Source organism: Astatotilapia calliptera, chromosome 17 (genome assembly GCF_964374335.1).
Source record: "Astatotilapia calliptera chromosome 17, fAstCal68.1, whole genome shotgun sequence".
In the NCBI taxonomy this organism is placed as follows: Eukaryota; Metazoa; Chordata; class Actinopteri; order Cichliformes; family Cichlidae; genus Astatotilapia; species Astatotilapia calliptera.
Genome location: NC_137438.1, coordinates 381359 through 400286, shown reverse-complemented (window position 1 = coordinate 400286; position 18928 = coordinate 381359). Strand labels below are relative to the sequence as shown.

The window sequence follows — 18928 nt, the reverse complement described above, 5'->3', positions numbered from 1 at the left end:
CGTGGGCAGAAAGTGTCTAGTATGGTGTAGAATGAATAACTGCAAAACAAAGGCACTGTGGGACACGGGAGCCCAAGTTTCAATAATGAGTGCATGCTGGAAATCAGACAATTTACCTCACTTAGAAGTTCACCCCATCAGCGATTTACTAAGTAAGGATGAACTTTTAGACTTGAGAGCTGTAAATGGATCTGAAGTCCCTTTCCAGGGTTGGGTAGAAGTTAGCCTTAGCCTTTGTGATTCGAGAGGAAAAGCTGTAGCTCAGAATGAGGTTCGGGTTCCAATCCTAGTAAGTCAGGATGTGATGCAAAAACCAATAATAGGGTTTAATGCTATTGAGGAACTGATAAAAAAAGACACTACTCAGTCCAGTGAAAGCTTGTCTCTACTCAGAAACTCTCTAAGAGTAGGATCAAGCAAAGCAGAAGCACTGTTGAACCTTATCCACACCACCAGTAACGAGATAGTTACTTAGTTGCACGAGTAAAAGTTCCTGAGCACCTTGGAGGGCAGTTGGAAGTCTCTCAAGCGTCTGAGGTGGTAGAGACGCTGTCGGGCCTGGTCCTGTCACATCAACACCGTGGTGAAAAAGGCCCGACAGCGTCTCTACCACCTCAGACGCTTGAGAGACTTCCAACTGCCCTCCAAGGTGCTCAGGAACTTTTACTCGTGCACCATAGAGAGCATCCTGACGGGAAACATCTTAACCTGGTTCGGGAACAGCACCATGCAGGACAGACGAGCTCTACAGAGGGTTGTGCGGTCAGCTGAGCGCACCATCCGCTCCGAGCTCCCTGACCTGCACTCAATCTACAGCAGGCGGTGCTGGACCAAGGCCAGGAAGATGGTGAAGGACCTCAGCCATCCCAACAACAGACTGTTCTCTCTGCTGAGGTCAGGAAAGCGATTCCGCTCCCTGAAGACCAACACAGAGAGACTGAGGAGGAGCTTCTTCCCGCAGGCGATACGGTCTCTCAATCACACCACCACACAGTACTGACCCACACATATGGTTCTTACACACACACTGGACTTTCTGGACTTTGTTTTTGCACAACACTGGTCACTATATTCTTCATTTCCGGTTAATACTTGTACAGCTGCTGTTATTGTGTATATATTTATTTAGATTTAGATTTCTTCATACATTCTTATATAGTTCTATATTGTGTATTGTGTATTTTGTTGTACAGTTATTTTATTTTCAACTTTAATTTATATATTTTATCTTATTCTTCCCAGTCAAATTTACCCTTCATTCTAATTTGTGTTGTACAGTTATTTCATTTTTAACCTTAATTTATATTTTATTCCTTCCTAGTTAAATTTACCCTTTTTAATTTTTCATATTTATTTCCTATCTTATTCATAGCCTTTTCCTTTTTTGTTTTCTTTAGGTCACGAGCAGTTGTCCAAGCATTTCACTACATATCGTACTGTGTATGACTGTGTACGTGACAAATAAAATTTGAATTTGAATTTTATCCTATCAGATCAGGACGCAAAGCTATTGTCGTACCGAGTGGACAAATGTACGGCGTTAGTTGTTCCATCAAAACAGACCTAAAGGTAAAAAGTGAAATGCTTTTTGAGCCAGATGAAAACTTGTCTTTAGATGAGGGTCTGAAATCTAACTGCCAGTTGCTGTCTATATCAGGCAGTACCCGCAAAGTCAATATCTATGTTACTAATGCTACCAAACATGACATTGTGCTGCCACCTAAAACCCTTCTAGGTAACATAGAGAGGGTAACACATAGTTATCCTGTAAATCTCAAAGAAGCTCAGATGGGCTCGATTGTAGAAAAAGACAATCAGAACCCACCTAGCTCAGCAGAAGAGCCTTGGGAACCACCTGTCAATTTGGGCCACCTTAACACAGAACAACAGGCAGTTGTCTTGGAAATGTTAAGGGAGGAGTCAGGCGCATTTGCTAAACACAAAGAGGAAGTTGGTTACATAAAAAATTTAAAAATGGATATCAAACTCACTGATCAGATTCCTGTAGCCAAATCCTATAATGCGGTCCCACGTGCTCTCTATGATGAAGTAAAAAGTCACATTCAGGACTTGTTAAAAAAAGACTTTATTCACAAATCAACCTCACCATATGCCTCTCCAATAGTGTGTGTGAGGAGGCGGGATGGAGGCCTGAGACTGTGTGTTGATTATAGGGGCCCCAATAAAAAGACCATTCCAGACAGACACCCTATTCCACGAATACAGGAAATCCTTGATGGACTTGGCGGCAATAGGTGGTTTAGTGTGCTTGACCAAGGCAAAGCGTACTATCAAGGTGAAATCAGCGAAGACTCAAAAAAATATACCGCCTTCACAACACCCTGGGGGCTGTATGAATGGAATAGAATCCCATTTGGACTCACCAATGCACCTGCAGCTTTCCAGCGGAGCATGGAGGAAAGTTTGGAAGGCTTGAGGGACAAAATATGCACTCCATATTTAGATGATGTTTTGGTGTACAGTCAAACATTTGAACAGCATATTGAAGATTTGAGATCAGTTCTCAAACGTCAGCGGGCTTGGGGAGTAAAACTAAGACCTGATAAATGTGACTTGTTTAAAAATGAGGTCCGCTATGTGGGCAAAATCATTTCAGCAGACGGCTACAAAATGGATGACAAAGAGGTACAAGCAGTACGAGCTTTGAAGGACAACCCACCAACAAACATTAAAGAGCTGAGAAAGCTTTTAGGATTTTTAGGATACTACCGAAGCTATGTACAAGATTTTTCAAGACATGCAAAGTGCCTATATGATTTACTCTCAGTTGACCACACCCAAACACCAGCGCGGTCAGCCAAGGCGGGGCATGCTGCACCCACCCAAAAAATCATATGGAGTGACAGCCACCAAAAAGCACTAGACTATTTGGTGGATGTTTTGACTAATCCACCTGTGATGGCTTATCCTAAGTTTGAGGAACCCTTCATTCTGCACATCGATGCTTCAGAAGAAGGCCTTGGTGCAGTCTTGTATCAGAGGCAGGACAGTAAATTAAGAGTCATTGGATATGGGTCAAGAACATTAACACAAGCTGAGAGGAATTACAGGTGGCACTCAGGGAAACTTGAGTTTTTGGCACTAAAATGGGCTGTGACTGAGCGCTTTAGAGACTATTTGTTCTATGCTCCCTCAGTGACAGTGTACAGTGATAACAACCCTTTAACCTATGTTTTAGGCACAGCTAAGCTGAATGCAACAGGACACAGATGGGTTTCCGAGCTGGCTGATTTTAACATAACACTGAAATACCGACCCGGAAAAAGTAACGTTGATGCAGACTTTTTGTCCAGAACACCTTCTAGTATGGATTCATACATGTCAGAATGTACTGAGCTGTGTTCACCTGAAGTGTTAAGTGCAGTACTGAATGCCATTGAAACACAGGAAGACAAACAACTGGATTGGATATCAGCCATAACGTGCAATCCAGAAGTAAACAAAATACTTACAGAAAATCCGCCAGATGTGAGGATCACAACGCAGGAGCTATTGCAAGCTCAAAAGCAGGACCCTGCCATAGCTTATGTCCTCAACTTAAAGAGTACTGGTGCGAGTTTTGACAAGACATCAGCGCTCAAAACCCCTAAAGGAAAACAGCTACTACACGAGTGGAAAAAGCTGTTTATCTCAGATGACGGGTTGCTGATACGAAAGACTGTGACTTACACTCAGATTGTGATTCCGGAATCGCACAAAGAACTGGTGTACAAACACCTTCACTGCGAAATGGGTCACTTGGGGGTGGACCGTGTGATGAATTTGGCAAGGAGTAGGTTTTATTGGCCGAATATGTACAAAGATATTGAGTTTTTCATCACACGTGTGCAAATGTAATATTCAGAAAAAACCTACAGTTCAGTGTAGGGCCCCCATGTGTCACGTGCCGGCTACTGCACCCTTTGAAATGGTCTCAATAGACTATGTCCATCTCGAAAAGAGCAGGGGAGGGTATGAGTATATTTTAGTGTTACAGGACAACTTCACCAAGTTTGCTCAAGCCTACCCTACACGCAACAAATCTGGCAAAACAGCAGCAGACAAAATTTTTAATGACTTTTCCTTGAAATGTGGTTTTCCTGGTAAATTACATCACGATCAAGGCAGAGAATTTGAAAACCATTTATTCAAACAGCTGCAGAAGTACACAGGAATAGCCAATTCAAAGACTACACCCTACCATCCACAGGGGAACCCGGTGGAAAGGTTTAATCGCACTTTGCTGTCAATGCTGCGGACCCTGGATGAGGAAAAGAAAGGAAACTGGAGTGACTATGTAAACAAAGTTGTGCATGCCTATAATTGCACAACTAGTGACTCGACAGGATATTCGCCCTTTTATTTACTCTTTGGTAGACATCCACGTCTCCCTATTGATGTAATTTTTGGACTGAGTGAGACAAACAAATGCAAATCATATGAGGATTATGCTCACAAATGGCAACAACAAATGAAAGAAGCATATGACATTGCATCCAGAAACATTAAAAAGACTCTGGCAAGAGGGAAATCACATTATGACCTGAAGAGACAAAGTGCTGTACTCTCACCTGGGGACAGGGTACTTGTCAGGAACATGTCAGAGAGGGGAGGCCCGGGAAAGTTACGCTCCTATTGGGAGGATCAAGTTCGCATAGTGATCTCTCAAAAGGGGGAAAACAGCCCTGTTTATGAGGTTAAGCCGGAGCGTGGTGCTGGGCGAGGCTGTATCCTCCACCGCAACATGTTAATGCCCTGTAATGCATTACCACTTCCCACAATAACAAGAACTGAACGAAGCCACACTACACAGACACAAAAACAAAGAGACCTACAAGACGCATCGAACCATATAGAGAGCTCAGATGATGAAGAACAGTATTGGTCTCAGAGAGTGAGGCACCACCACTGTCAGCCTCAAGGGGATTTAATGGTGTCTGCACCTGCTACTGAACTGGACCAGGACCTTCAGCGAAAGAGCACGGCGCTTAGAGTGGATGCTGAAGAGTTTCAAGTAGATATGGTGAATGGACAAGGTAACGCTAAACATGACACCTCAGCATCACCAGACACTGTTGCTTCGCCAGATCAGCCCAGTGAAATGAACCCAGAACTGTCGGAACCGCAGCCGAGAAGATCTCAGAGGGAGAGATGTCCACGGAAAATATTGACTTATGATGCGTTTGGATCGTTATGTTTGATGAGGTAAATTGTGATTAAATGGTTACTATCTAAGGTGACAAGCTCCGGAGCACGTGGTAAAGTGATAGTAACGTCTTAGAGGGTAATATTTGTATGTGGACTGTCGGAAACAACTCAGCACTGTTGTAAGCCGATGCTTATCTGGTAAGAGAGTAACATGTGATTCTGTCACCTGAGGTCCAATAGTGCATCGTGAAAGTGATCTTAGAGCACTGCTAAACCCTATGCCGACTTACGCCATCTCTACGTTGTCACAAGGAAAAGAGAAGTATAGTTGTTTATTTTTGTTTCTTATTGTCATGTTTTCTCAATGTTGGGACAACATTTATTTAGCAGGGGAGGAATGTAGCACTTGGTAAAGTGTAAAGCTAAAATATGTCCAAAACATTGCACGAATCTGTTGGTATTTGTGTTATTCAACTATATGTTTGGATTTTTGGTTGCTACATGTTTTTCCACCAGTAGGGGGCAGTCACGGAAAAAGAAAAACAATGTTCGGAGAAAAAAAAGAAGAAGAGTGTATTCTTGGGCTCTGTATGTGAAAGCCACGGTTCTGAAGTACCCAAATAAACTCGGTTCTGCTGTTTACACCAAGTTGTCCTGGAGTGGTGTAACAGAAGCACTTAAAACATGTGGTTATCCTAAATGGGCGTTCTTAAAGTCAGCAAAGAGGCACAGAAAAGAAGATCAGACACCAGCGAGGGAGGATAAGAAGGACAGACGCAACAACATTGTCATCCCCTATGTAGCCGGTGTATCAGAGAAACTCAGGAGAGTTTTCTCCAAGCATGACATCCCAGTGTATTTCAGACCCAGCAACATACTCAGACAGAAACTGGTTCACCCGAAAGACAAAACGCCAAAACACAAACTTAACAATGTGGTGTATGCTGTACAGTGCAGCGAGGAATGCTCAGACCTCTACATTGGAGAGACCAAACAGCCACTTCACAAGCACATGGCACAACACAGAAGAGCCACCTCCACAGGACAAGACTCAGCAGTCCATCTGCATCTAAAGGTCAAAGGTCACTCTTTGAGGATGCCAATGTTCACATTTTGGACAGAGAGGACAGATGGTTTGAAAGAGGAGTGAAAGAAGCATCTATGTCCACTGTGAGCGACCATCTTTGAACAGAGGCGGCCAACTGTCTGTGTAAAGGGTTAGGGGGAAGGAAAGGAAGGCTCTTGGCTCTTTCTGCCATCTATAATCCAGTTTTGAGATCCCTCCCCAGACGCCTTAACGCCCACTCACATCCTGGGCCATCTGATCTCAGGAATTCGCATGATAAGGTGGGGCCAGGTTTCACAATGAGCTCACCTGAAACTCTGGCTGATTGGGACCCACACCCAGTTTCACACCTTGGCTCAGGCAATTAGAGGATCATCAGGGGTCCTTTTGTCCCTCTGTGGGGGGAAACTCCCACTAGGTTTATATCTGGGACTCTCCACCATTTGACCTTAGAACTGAAGAAGCTTCTCGGATGAAGGTGAAACGTCTTCAAGCAACTTAAAGAAGTCCAGACGCTTTTCTTTGCAAGCTCCTTATTCAGTACTTACTTTTAAAAGTTTACTCTTCGGCCGCCCCGCTTCAGGCATCCGCCGTTTTTTTCAGAAAAAAATATCCACACCCACCACCGCGCTATGAATCCTGGGATATGTGGGGCCATGAAGTCTACACAAGACCACACTTCAAATTTTGGAAATCGATGGTGCATTTCTCGACAGCATTTGGAGTACACTTGGGACACCCTTCGTCGCATCGCTGTGACGTAATCGGTCTCCAAATGCGCACTACGAAGCCTGCGGTCGCTGAATTGGGACACAGCCAAGGTTTGTTAAATGTTTGTTAAGTTGACCTCTTTCATGAGCCCACTTGGTTCTTAAAACAGTTTGTTTCTGTCATTTTGAATTTTTCTAATAGTTTTGTCTTTTTGGGGTATAAAACCCCATTTTGTGAAGATTATACCTGTGCCTGTATGTTCTTGGCGGCTTGGTCCCTGATAACAATCCATTAGAAACACAGAGAAAAGGAGCTGAAAGAAGGCAAAGAGCCTTACATTACATTTACTGCTATGCAACTCAGACTTCAACAACCACTTGGATGACACATATAATTAGTCATTAGCCTGCTAACAAGTGCAAATGGAGCTCATGTTGTTGGGGAGTAAAATAAACAAGCTTCTTTATTAAACACTTTTCACAGATACATACATAGATACAATAAAACAGAGTCAATTCAACAAGAAAATAAACTGCTGTAATAAAAGATTAAGACACAAAATTAAGTGAACAGGCAATCAACAGAAAGCCTGGTTACATTAAAAAAAGACCTGTTAACTATTTGTAAATCCACAGTCAGCTAAGCATAATTACAGTGAGAAACTGTTCCACAGTCTCGGTGTCACAGACTGAAGGGCTCTGCCTCCTCTACTCTTTAATCTTGTACAAAGAAGATCAAATTCTGAGCCTGTGATCAAAGACTGCAGGCTGCAGAGTGTTTAGCACATTTAGTGCTCTGTGTGTATTTTAAAACAAATCCTAAAATCTACTGGGAACCAGCATAACGAATATAAAATAGGAGTAATGTGAGCTCACTCATTAGATCATGTTCGTAGTCGGGCCACAGCCTTTGTATCGCTTGGAGGCACGAAAGAGATGATTTATATAAGCCATTAAATAAGGCATTACACTAATCTAAGCACAATGACACAAATGCATGAATTATTATCTACAGTTAAGCCAAAAAGACCATATGTCACAACTTATAAATGTCCCTTAATCGAAGGAAACAGGAACAAGAACTATATTTTACACGTGAAACAGAAACTAGCAAGGAATCAATATAAAGCACCGATTTTAACTTAGCAGTTAAATAAAAGGAGGTAAGACCCTGACTGGTTTTAGGAGAAACAATGACCATGTCTCAGTCTTGATGGTATTTTAACAAGGTAATTGCTAGAGAGCATGTATTTGCTCTAACAGTGAAGGTCCTATTAGATAAATAAGAAAACCAATGTAACACAGAGGCAGAGATCACAGTCAGAACATTAAGCATATGCAGTGATATGTCATCATGGGCGTCAGGAGCAATCACAGATTAGTACAGGCCTTCAAAGGAACAGTTTTAGTAGGATGTTTCTTTTGAAAACCAGACCGAAACAGGTTTAAAAAAAATCCCAACACTGTTTATAGATTCCTGTAAGTAGCTTTGTTAACAGCGCTGCGACCCCTCAGCCTTCTCTCTGTGCGCTTCATGATGTAGTCACCTGAAATGGTTTCACTTCACAGGTGGACCTGTCAGGGCTCATTTTTGGAATTTCTTTCCTTCTTAATGGGGTTGGGACCATCAGTTGTGCAGCAGTCAGGCTGGTACACAGCTGACAGCTCTTTTTGACAACTGTTAAGAGTTTATATTACAGGATGAACCAATCAGCTTAAGTAAGTAAAGGTGAAACAACAGTTCATCATTACTTTAAGAACTGAAGGTAAGTCAGTCCAAAAACCTTTTATAATGTTGAATGTGTCCCTAAGAGCAGTCGCAAAAACCATCAAGCACTACAATGAAACTGTCTCACATGAGGACCAGCCCAGGAAAGAAAGACCAAGAGTCCCCTCTGCTGCTGAGAATACATTCATCCTAGTCACCAGCCTCAGAACATAAACAGCAGCTCAGATTAGAGCCCAGATAGATGCCACACAGAGCTCCAGTAGCAGACACATCTGTACAACTGTTCAGAGGAGACTGTGTGAATCAGGCCTTTATGGTCAAATAGCTGCTAAGAAACCACAAATAAGGAAAAGCAACAAGCAGAAGAGATTTAAAGAAACACAAGAATGGACATTAGACCAGTGGGAATCTGTGCTTTGGGCTGATAAATCCAAATGTGAGCTCTTTGATTCCACCTGCTGTGTCTTTGTGCTGAAAAGGTGAATGATGGTCTCTACATGCATGGTTCGCACTGTGAAGCATGGAGGAGGAGGTGTGATGGTGTGTGTGGGGGGGGGGGGGGGGGGGGTTTGCTGGTGACACTGTTGGGGATTTGTTCAAAACTGAAGGCACACTGACCCAGCATGGCTACCACAGCATCCTGCAGCAACATGCCATCCCATCATTTATTTTTCAACAGCACAATGACCCCAAACACACCTCTGTGGCTGTAAATAGTTCTTTACATTGCCAGTGTTGATGTGTTTTCTGTTTTAATTGATTCGTTGATTTAGTGTAATTAATGGTTCTGTTTGCTTGCCTGACCATATTTCATGTTTAGTCAGTCTGTGTTTTAGTGTGTGTGTGTTTCCTGTTTTATTCTACGTCTTCTGTCTTTCATGCATTCTGTTCTGTTTTGCTTCCTCCCTGTCTCGTTGTCTCTGATTAGTTCCAGCCATGTTCCCTTCCTGTTTCCCATCCCCTCATTATTCTCTGTGTAGTTAAATCCTCTGTCTTACTCTGCTTGCTGTCATGTCCTCCATGGTGCTTTGTGTTTTCCTGTGCTCCTCATTTCCCTTGCTATTCTTAGTTGGAATTGGGAAACTGGGAACTGAGTTCCCTGTTTTTATATATTTACTGTTTGGGTTTTCTGCAAAGCCAATAAAGCTGCCTCTTTCACTTAACCTTTTTGTTTGGGTCCTGTGTTTGGATTCTACTCCTGGCTCCCACACAGCCAGCCATGACAATAGTCATGAAAATAAAGGAAAAACCATTAAATGAGAAGGTCTTGATGCATGCCTAATCATCCAGGTAAGTAAATCACCGATCAATCAAACAATTTGCAGCTAGATGTAGCGTTTTTTTTCTTGAACACGCTACATCTAGATGAACATTAAATGAGAAGGTGTTTCTCAGTTTCACTTCAGCTCCTTGTATGTTGTAACTTTACTCTTCTTTGCAGCTGGCTCACGGACCAACAACAGCACAAGCAAGAGTGGTCCACAGACTGGTGGTACCACATACTTTTCACCCTGCCTTTATCTGGCAACAGAGCTCTTTTCAGGCAGACAAGCAGTCCGTGGAGTGGAGTGGATATTGACTGAGCTACATCTGCTGGACCATAAACTCTACTTAAGTTAGTGAGAAGGAAAATGCAGCAAGGCAGTATTGGATGGATGGCTGTACAATGGTTATTGATGTTAAGGAGAGGAGGTGAGTAGAGGCAAGAACCGAATGGTAAAAGTTTTAAAAAAAGGAGAGGTGTTGCACAGAGTTCAGGGAAGAGTTTAAACAGACTGTGGATGCTATGGAAGAGAAAAGTACATCTGTAGTGCTGCTATATTGCCAAGAAGGTGTTTAGTGTGTGTTCTGGACAGACAAGTGTTGAGAACATTAAAGAAGTACTTTGAGGAGCTAATGGAGGAGATGAGCGTGAGAGGAGGACAAATGGAGGACAGTAACGTGTAAGGATTGGTAAGGAGGAAGTGAGGGCAACTATGAAGAGGATGGAGAGTGAAAAAGCCTATGGAGAAGTCTAGGAAAGAGGACAGTGGACTATGTAACCAGATTGTGTTAAACAATCTTGAAAAATTATAAGAGCCCTGAGGAATGGAGAAGAAGTGTATGGTATTGATTTTCTCCAGATACTGTGGTAATCCAGAGAAAGAATATGACAGGGTGCCAACAGTGTCATGGGCCGAGTAACCAGTGTTTTTCTGTGATGTTGCTGTTTCCACCCCTAGGTGAAGCATTCATCAGTGCACCTGCCACAGTCACCTGTGGAAGATCCTGGTTAATCTACAGGTGGTATTTAAGACCATCGTTTCTTCGTTAGTTTGTCAGCTACCTCGAGTTTGTAACAAGCCATTTTTACTCGTTGTGTTATGTGTTTTCTATGTTTAACTTACCATACTCCACTAGTGCCCTTGTAGTCTCTGGATCCACCACTTGCTCTGACAGCAGCTCACTCACTTCTTGGATGCTGGTCACCATTTTTCGGATCTCCCTTGCGATTAACTGCTCTCGGACTTATCACCACCTGTCTGCCCTCCTATCTGCACCGAGAAGTATTGGCGAGTGGTGCAGGAGATTTAGGTGGGCAGCAAGACTGTGGTGAGGTGTGTAATAGCAGTGACAAATAGGTTTAAGGTGATATTACCACAGGTGTAGTAGTGATGGGGAGGTTGATAGATCAGAATTAGAATACTTTAATAATCCCTAAGAAAGTTATGTGGGGTACAGATGCTCCAAGACAGTAACAGTAACAGACTAAGCTATTTAAATAATGGAATATGTTACAAAGTTTACAGATTTAAGAAATGGCAGTAATATATACAAATCGCTCAATTATAAATATCAAGAATATTACAGAGGTGAAATATATATTATTGACATTTAACTCTAACCAGTGAACTTTGTCATTTGTTATTTTACTGTAGAGCATGTGCAAAAAGGATGTGTTATGTGAAGGCTGTGTGCAGGCAGGAAAAGGACCCAAAGTGCAGACAGTCGGAGGCACAATGTAAATTCAAAACAGCTTTAATGCTGAACTCAAAAAAGGTAACAAAACTGAGAGTCCAAATAAACTCAGGCAAGCAGACAGAACACACAGCATAGAAAACGGTAGATCGCGACACCAACAAGCTAAAACACAGGGCTTAAATACATAGAGGGCGCAATCAGGGAATGGGCAACAGGAGGGAAACACAGCTGGGGCAAATCAGGCCTAACGAAACTGGGGAAGCAAAACCAGATACATTAACATAAGACAAGGACCTTTAAAATAAAACAGGAAACATAACACAGACTGAACTTACAGACACAGACTCACAGGCAGGCACTACAACAGAGGGAACAGAGACGTGGGACCAGGGCAGACAGACACTGACTGGACACGGGGATATAGCAGACAGGGGAGACAGCAACTAAGGACAACACAGAGACATAAACCATAAGAAAGAACTCTAACAAAGAAACCAAACACTAGAAATGATAAATAATATAATAAACTCAAAACCCTGGGTCAACGACCCAGGCATCCTAACAGGATGTAACTATTGCAGTATTTACAGTGTGTTAGATGGAGGAGTTGTACAGGGAGATGGCCATGGGCAGGAATGATTTCCTGTGTCGTTTAGCAGTGGTGCTTTTTTGTAGTATTACTCTCTCACTGAGAGCTGTTACAAGAGTTTGGTCCGCATAGTTCCTGGTGGATAATGGCTCCACCAGGTCTGCTCTTCATCACAGATTCTGTTCATAATTTTATGGACAGAATTTCTAGGTTTAGCCAAACCTTTCCAGGGACGCTGAGGAGTGTGATTCCCCTATAGTTGGAACACACCCTCTGGTCCCCTTTCTTAAAGATGGGGACCACCACCCAGGTTTGCCAATCCAGGGTTACTGCCCCTGATCTCCACACAACATTGTAGAGCCATGTCAACCAAGACAGTCCTACAACATCCAGGGTGGACCTCATCCACCTCAGGGGCTCTGCCACCAAGGAGTTTTTTTTAACTGCGTCAGTTACCTCCCCCAGGATTGGCGGCTCCTCCCCTTTGTCCCCAGACTGTTTTCTTCATGGAAGACATGCCAGTGGAATTAAGAAGGGCCTCGAAGTATTCCTTCCACCGCCCGACAATTTTCTCAGTCTAAGTCAGCAGTGCTCTATTCACACTATACGCAGTACAGGCAAAACACCGCGTTCCCCTCCTGAGTCACCTGACGGTTTGCCAGAATCTCTTCAAGGCAGTCTGAAAGTCTTTTTCCATGGCCTCTCCGAACTCCTCCCACACCCGAGTTTTTGCTTCAGCCACTGCCCAAGCTGCGTTCTGCTAGGCCTGTCTGTACATATCAGCTGCCTCCAAAGTCCCACAGGCTAACCAAGACTGGTTGGACTCCTTCTTCAGCCTTGTGGCTCCTTTCACCTTTGGTGTCCACCAGTTTGGTTACCACCAAACAGGCACCAACCACCTTGCGGTCACAGCTCAATGCAACGGCTTCAACAATGGAGATGCTGAACATGGTCCATGCGGACTCCATGTTCCCAGTCTCCCTCGGAATGCTGTTGAAGCTCTGCTGGAGGTGTGCGTTGAAGATCTCGTGGACCAGGGCCTATGCTAGACATTCCCAGCACACCCTCACTATATTTTTAGGCGCGCCAGGTCTGTCCAGCATTTCCCCCCACCACTTGATCCAACTCACCAGCCGCTCTCTTTATCCGAGTGTCCCGAACATACGGCCTCAACTCTGTGATACGATTACAAAATCGATCATCGACCTGCGGCCTAGGGTGCCACGTGCACTTATGGACACTCTCATGTTCAAACATGGTGTTCATTATGGCCAAACTGTGGTCCGTAGTCCAATAACAAAACACTGCTCAGGTTCAGATCTGGGAGGCCGTTCCTCTCAATCACGCCTCTCCAGGTCTCGCTGTTGTTGCCCACATGAGCGTTGAAGTCTCCCAGTAGGACAACAGAGTCCCCAGGCAGAACACCCTCCAGTACCCCACCCAGGGACTCCAAAAAGGCTGGGTACTCTGAACTGTCACTCGTTGCATAAGTGCAACCGACGGTAAGGACCCATTCCCCAACCTGGAGGCACGGGGAACAAACCCTATCGTCCTCTCTGAGAAACCCCAACATACCGACAGCAAGATGAGGGGATACCAAGACACCCTCCTCAGCCCACCACCTCTCACCAGGGGCAACTCCATACTAACACAGAGTTCAGCCCCTCTCCAGGAGGCTGGTTCCAGAGCCCAAGCTGGGCTTTGAGGTGAGCCCGCCTATATCTAGCCGGTATCTCTCAGCCTCATGCACTAACTCAGGCTCTTACCCCACCAGAGAGGTGACATTCCATGTCCCAATTGCCAGTCTTGGTAGTCGGGGATCCTCCTGGTCCCCGCCCGGCTCACAATGCACCCTACCCTACAGCGCCTCCTGCGGGTGGTGGGCGTGCAGGGAGATAGGCCCATGTCCTTTTTTCGGGCTGGGTCAGCTATTCAAGAGTCTGATGGCAGTGGGGAAGAAGGAGTTAGTGAGTCTCGATGTTCTGGATTTCACATTTCTGAACCTTCGTCTTGAGGGCAGAAGTGTGAGCAGTCCGTATTGGGGGTGTGTGGGGTCTTTGAGGATGGAGGCAGCTCTCCTCTGGACTCCGCGATGGTAGATGCTTTGCAGAGAGGGCAGCGGAGTTCTGATGATCTTCTCAGTGGTTGTTATCACTCTCTGCATTCGTTTGTGGTCCACAGCAGTAGTGCTGCTGTACCATGCAGTGATGCAGCTGGTCAGGGTGCTCCCCACAATGCAGCTGTAGAACCTGTGAAGGGCAGCGGCAATGGTGTCTGACGTGGGCCTATTGGATCGGTAGGCATACTGCAGGGGGTCCAGAGTGTCTGTGATGTTGCTCTGGATGTAGGACAGCACCACTCTCTCAAAACACTTCGCAATGATTGGTGTGAGTGCAACTGGTCTATAGTCATTCAGGCAGGTGGCTGGGCTTTTCTTGGGGAGAGGGATGATGGTTGTGGTCTTGAAGCATGTGGGGACAGTGTTCTGGCTGAGGGAGAGGTTGAAGATGGAGGTCAGAACCTCCGCCAGCTCATTGGCACATGCTTTAAGAGCCCGTCCCGGGATGTTGTCTGGTCCTGCCGCCTTGCGGGGATTGATCCATTAATTAACTGCACATTGGACTGGGACTATCAAGGGGTGTCCAAATTTATAAGCAGCATCCTCCTGAGGACCGACCTGGCCTTCGGTGGACCAAGCTCATGTACACCGCAAAGGCCGGGTTAGCCGGTAGTGAGCGGTTGTGAAATGGGACAACGGTTTAGCCTTCAGATTTGCGTCACCAGCTGTCTCGGTGGAGTTTAATAAATTCAGCCATCTGCTCCCTTTTTTTTTTCAGGGTTTTTAAAACAGCTTTATTCAGTCTTTTTATCTTGTTACACGTCTTTTCCAAAGCAGCGTTTTGAAATAAATCCCACCTCTCAGTGTTCTGTTCAGACACTAATTTTGCAGCCTCTGAGGAACTTTAAGCTGAACTGCTAAAGCTCTGCAAGATATTTTCAGTCTCATCTTTTATTTATAAAAACATCTTTATGAAATATTTTCAAAATATCGGAGTAGCTTAATTTTCATGCTAGTACATCGATCAATTCCTTTTGTTTTTTTCGCCTGTCCCGTTTGGTTCTTTTGCCATCAGAATTATTGTCTAAAGGCCAAGAAAGATGCCCAACGGATTTACTTTACCAAATGGACCATGCTGGCCTTGCCGTTTTGGTCTATTTGATTCACCTTTGCCTTATTGTTTATTTTATTTTTATTTTCGCTTGCTACACACAGGAAAGACATGACTGGGGGAAAGAAAAGGGAGAAAGAAAGAGGGAAAGAAAAACAGCAGGGAAGAGGAACGGTGATAAAGGGCAAAAAACAAAAACAAACAAAACAAACAGACAAAAAATACATATATCAATCACCTGGATCCCCTGTTGAGAAAGAAAAAGATAAAACAAGCAAAAAAAGAGAGCAATACAATAAACAACATCATTGCGAGGATATATGTGAGTATAACAGTGAATACTAAATATTAAACATTATTGTGCAGCACATAAGATTGAAAGCGCACAGTGTGCTTTGAGGTAGGAGCCAAAAAGGGTGTAGTTTGTGACTGTGAGCATGAGCGCGCTTTTATTCAAAAGGTTGCTTCATGTAATGATCTGCTAGAGGGTGTGGGGAGTGTTATGTAAAGCAGTTTCATCCCAGTTCTTTTTTATTCCTCGGGCATCCAGAGACGGCACCGGACTCAGTAGTCATTTCATAAAACCTTTATTCATTTTCAGTTATGCATGGACCTTCTAGAAGGGGAGACGTGCATGGCCGGTGTCCCTCTGCAGATCTTCACTTCTTTGTTTGTCACAGTTTTATAGAAGCGACCCCATCGTAAAACCCACATGGTGTGTTGTAAACTCATTGTGAACGTCGGTCATAAAGAGGGCCATCTCCCCTCACCCAAGCTACGCCAAATTCCTCTACAAAACATAGTTAACAGATTACAAGCACTGAGACCCCCACTCTGCATCCACTGGGCCATTGGCCTCTTGTTGTCTTACTTTTACAGGTAAGCATGTGGAGAGTCTCCTGCAAACCTACTTCTAAATAATGATAATTATGAGCTTTTATTACATTCAGGTACAAGCATTAACATCAGCATCCCCCAAATGTAGCTTCCTGTCTCCTTATATGACAGGCTGACCCCCAGTGTCCATAAATTCCCCTCCCTCTACACAATTACACACACTCTCAGGCCTATAGCTAAACCAAACTGAAAGACACAGACAAATCCTTCCCTATTCCTCTGATCTACTGCTGTACCCTCTCATCTAAGCAGCTTTAAGCACATTATATTCTAATTATGTTTTCTTGTACTAACAGGAGCCACAGCCCCGTCCTCCAGGGCATGAAGCAGGTATGGAGGAGATCCAGGCTCCAGACATCCAGAGGCTCTCAGAGCACAAGAGACCAAGGAAGACCAACAGAGGGGCAGCCGTGCCACTGTCCCAGAAAGAGCTGAGGAGAGCCCCAGATGAGGGCTCACTCAGCAGCCGCGGAGCAGAAGCCAGTGGGAGTTGCAGTGACGCGCCCGTGAGCTCCGCCGGCCGCCAGCTGTGCCAGAGTGACCGAGCCCCAGGCCCAGAGGCTGAGGGCACCCCACCCCCCGAAGGGCCCCAAGCGAGCCCCAGGCTCCAGGCCCCGAAAAGCAGCCACCAGGAGTGAGCCGGTGCGTATCTGGACGCCCACCCCCGGACACCAAGAACCACCAATGCACCGATGACCGATGTCTGAGGGCGTCTGCCACTGGCAGGGGAAGTGGTGGGGGGAGATAGGCCTCCATACCTTAGAGGGCCTGAGATGTCCCCAGAGAGGTGGCGTCTGATACCCGACGCCAGGGGTGAGGTTGTACACCCTGATGGTACTTTGGACTCCGTGTATCGTGCCCACCCCCAAGATCCTATATGTATGTGTTATGAGAGTGTGAGTAATGTGAATGTCTAAGTTGTGAGATAAAATTGAGGCACAGGCAGCCAGAAGGGGACAGGGGGGGATGCCTCCCCTACACCCTGGTGACACACCTTTACCCCAAGGCCCTGCATATGTGGGTGATTGTGGTGGAGCGGGTAGAGGGAGGCAGCTGGAGATGGGGAGGGAAGGAAGGGAGAGGCTCTTAACTTTAGCTACGAACCAGATGTCGTGTAGTTGATAAGTCGGTGGGAGAGGGCTCTGTGCCGCCTGTCATCTGGGACAAAGCTACGAAGCTGGTCTGCATCACTCACGGACCCGATAAGGTTTTGTTTTTTGTTTTCTGTTTTATATCGCTGCCTTGCAGCAAACTAAGGTTTTCTTTCTTTCTTTCTTTCTTTCTTTCTTTCTTTCTTTCTTTCTTTCTTTCTTTCCCATTTCAAGTTTATAAAAATGTTTTCTCTGTTCAGGGGTTTTGGCTGGTGGCAATTTCTGGGGTTAGTCAGTTGGGAAGGGAGAATGATCACTCCAAAATGCAGGAGCACTGGTTCCAAATTACTGCAAATTTTCTCGCAAAATGACAGGAAAATTTATTAGAATAATAACATGGAATATAAATGGATGTGGTAGTCCTGTTAAAAGACGTAAAATATGGTCTTATTTAAAAACAACACAAGCGGACATAGTATTTCTACAGGAGACACATTTAAAGCAAGGTGAAGTCAAAATTAAAAACTGGGTGGGCAGGTCACATTTTCTACAGCTCCTTCTCAAGTGCAAGTCCTTCTCAATGGGGTTATCATCCTCATCAGAAGAAATATTAACTTTTTACTGGTAAAGGAATTTAAAGATGCAGAGGGAAGAATAATATGTGTTCAGGCACGGATTGAAGGTGTGATGATGATTGTTTGCAATATCTAGCATATGCTTCTATAAAGAAGAAAGAAAGTTTCTTGATGAAATCAGGGAAATCACTGGGTAACGATGGCCTAACAGCTGAGTATTAAAAAACATTTATTGACATTCTTGCTCTGGTCCTACAAAAAGTGTATAAAGCTTATGAAAATGGGCAGATCTCAGCTACATTTAATTGTTGGAGGTTTCTTTGTTTGTTTTTTGTTGCTTGTTTTTTTTGTTTTTCTCCCTCTTATACAGGTTTAATTATATGTTGCAAAATCAATAAAAAACTTAAATGTCAAAAAAAGAGAGAAAGAATAAAGGTGGTCAAACAAAATGTTGATTTTCAAGCTTATTAGAATGATACAAAGTCTTCTTTTGTCTTCTGTACCATATTATGCTTTCACATTTCAAAAATAACTGCACCTAGTTTGAGGAGAGGCTTTAGACTTTTGCACAGTACTGTATACGATTAGTAATTAGTAATTCATAAACCATAATGTCACCAGTTTGAGTAAAAGCATACTTGTGCTCTCAGACACTTTGTGTAGCTGCGCAGTTACTTTAAAACAACACCAATTCTGAGGATGCTTGCAACATCTACCAATCTACCAATTCACACCCATTGGTTACTTAGGCTTTAATTTTGATTTCAAAAGGTATGTACTGCATGCTTTGAAGCTCAGAGCCTGCAACTAGCTGCACTGCTATGTGTTTGTCCTTTATGCATGATGCATGGCTAATACCCAAACTGCAGGTTTCAGTTTGTTCAGGCACTAATGCTCGTTTTTGCTACCTCTTCTGCTGAAGGTGTTAAGTTGTCACCCACTCACATATTTCAAATATCAGTCAACCAATGAATATAGTCGCTTAATCCCCT

At 44.2% G+C, this 18928-nt stretch overlaps 1 long non-coding RNA gene across 1 annotated transcript; it reads left to right on the top strand.

The window, feature by feature from the left end:
* The first annotated feature begins 7630 nt into the window (after positions 1 to 7630).
* Positions 7631 to 18385, top strand: LOC145421420 (uncharacterized). The gene is made up of 4 exons (XR_013902782.1): positions 7631 to 10345; positions 10876 to 10936; positions 11054 to 11250; positions 16567 to 18385. It is a non-coding gene; the product is annotated as an uncharacterized LOC145421420 (long non-coding RNA).
* The last annotated feature ends 543 nt before the right edge of the window (positions 18386 to 18928 follow it).